We start from the raw sequence: 2,561 nt of genomic DNA, 5'->3' as shown, positions 1-2,561 counted from the left end.
TTAATTTTTTATTTTTTCAAAAATTATGGAGATTCAAAGCTCATTATTTTCTAAATATTCTTTGCACTCTTTGCCACTAACGAGGGGCCAAAAAAAACTTATCAAACTTATGTTTTTTTTTAAATAATAACCAAGGGCGTTTTGGTTAATTTTTTATTTTTTCAAAAATTATGGAGATTCATGGCTCATTCTTTTATAAACTTTCTTTGCACTCTTGGCCACTAATGAGGGGCCAAAAAAACTCTTCAAACTTATGTTTTTTTAAAAAAAATTAATAACCAAGGGCGTTTTGGGGAATTCTTTATTTTTCCAAACATTATGGAGATTCAAAACTCATTCTTTTCTAAACTTTCTTTGCACTCTCTGCCACTAATGAGGTGCCAAAAAAAACTCATCAAACTTATGTTTTTTTTTAAATAATAACCAAGGGCGTTTTTGGGAATTTTTTTTTCAAACTTTATGGAGATTCATGGCTCATTCTTTTATAAACTTTCTATGCACTCTTGGCCACTAATGAAGGGCCAAAAAAACTCTTCAAACTTATGTTTTTTTTTTAAAATAATAACCAAGGGCGTTTTGGTTAATTTTTTATTTTTTCAAAAATTATGGAGATCCAAGGCTCATTCTTTTCTAAACTTTCTTTGCACTCTTGGCCACTAATGAGGGGCCGAAAAAACTCCTCAAATTTAAGTTTTTTTTTTTAAATATTAACCAAGGGCGTTTTGGGGAATTTTTTTTTCCAAACTTTACGGAGATTCATGGCTCATTCTTTTATAAACTTTCTTTGCACTCTTGCCACTAATGAGGGGCCAAAAAATCTCCTCAAACTTATGTTTTATTTTTTAAATAATAACCAAGGGCGTTTTGATTAATTTTTTATTTTTTCAAAAATTATGGAGATTCAAGGCTCATTATTTTCTAAACATTCTTTGCACTCTTTGCCACTAACAAGGGGCCAAAAAGAACTCATCAAACATATGTTTTTTTTTAAATAATAACCAAGGGCGTTTTGGGGAATTTTTTTTTCCAAACTTTATGGAGATTCATGGCTCATTCTTTTATAAACTTTCTTTGCACTCTTGGCCACTAATGAGGATCCAAAAAAACTCCTCAAACTTATTTTTTTTTTAATAATAACCAAGGGCGTTTTGGGGAATTTTTTTTTCCAAACTTTATGGAGATTCATGGCTCATTCTTTTATAAACTTTCTTTGCACTCTTGGCCACTAATGTGGGTCCGAAAAAACTCTTCGAATTTAAGTTTTTTTTAAAATAATAACCAAGGATGTTTTTGGGATTTTTTTTTTCAAATTTTATGGAGATTCAAGGCTCATTCTTTTCTAAACTCTCTTTGCACTCTTGGCCACTAATGAAGATCCAAAAAAACTCCTCAAACTAATGTTTTTTTTATAAAAAATAATAACCAAGGGCGTTTTGGGGAATTTTTTTTTCCAAACTTTATGGAGATATATGGCTCATTCTTTTATAAACTTTCTATGCACTCTTGGCCACTAATGAAGATCCAAAAAAACTCCTCAAACTAATGTTTTTTTTATAAAAAATAATAACCAAGGGCGTTTTGGGGAATTTTTTTTTCCAAACTTTATGGAGATATATGGCTCATTCTTTTATAAACTTTCTATGCACTCTTGGCCACTAATGAAGATCCAAAAAAACTCCTCAAACTAATGTTTTTTTTATAAAAAATAATAACCAAGGGCGTTTTGGGGAATTTTTTTTTCCAAACTTTATGGAGATTCAAGGCTCATTCTTGTCTAAACTTTCTTTGCACTCTTTGCCACTAACGAGGGGCCAAAAAAAACTTATCAAACTTATGTTTTTTTTTAAATAATAACCAAGGGCGTTTTGGGGAATTTTTTTTTTCCAAACTTTATGGAGATATATGGCTCATTCTTTTATAAACTTTCTTTGCACTCTTGGCCACTAATGAGGGGCCAAAAAAACTCCTCAAACGTATGTTTTTTTAAAAAAAATTAATAACCAAGGGCGCTTTGGGGAATTCTTTATTTTTCCAAACATTATGGAGATTCAAAACTCATTCTTTTCTAAACTTTCTTTGCACTCTCTGCCACTAATGAGGTGCCAAAAAAAACTCATCAAACTTATGTTTTTTTTTAAATAATAACCAAGGGCGTTTTGGGGAATTTTTTTTTCCAAACTTTATGGAGATATATGGCTCATTCTTTTATAAACTTTCTTTGCACTCTTGGCCACTAATGAGGGGCCAAAAAAACTCCTCAAACTTATGTTTTTTTTTTAAAAATAATAACCAAGGGCGTTTTGGGTAATTCTTTATTTTTCCAAACTTTATGGAGATTCAAGGCTCATTCTTTTCTAAACTTTCTTTGCACTCTTGGCCACTAATGAGGGGCAAAAAAAACTCATCAAACTTATGTTTTTTTTAAATAATAACCAAGGGCATTTTGGGGAATTTTTTTTTCAAACTTTATGGAGATTCATGGCTCATTCTTTTATAATCTTTCTTTGCACTCTTGGCCACTAATGAGGGGCCAAAAAAACTCCTCAAACTTATGTTTTTTT

The sequence above is a fragment of the Ipomoea triloba genome, chromosome 8 (assembly GCF_003576645.1).
Source record: "Ipomoea triloba cultivar NCNSP0323 chromosome 8, ASM357664v1".
NCBI classification, from domain to species: Eukaryota; Viridiplantae; Streptophyta; class Magnoliopsida; order Solanales; family Convolvulaceae; genus Ipomoea; species Ipomoea triloba.
The sequence above is the reverse complement of the archived record's forward strand: the minus strand, read 5'-3'. Positions refer to the sequence as shown.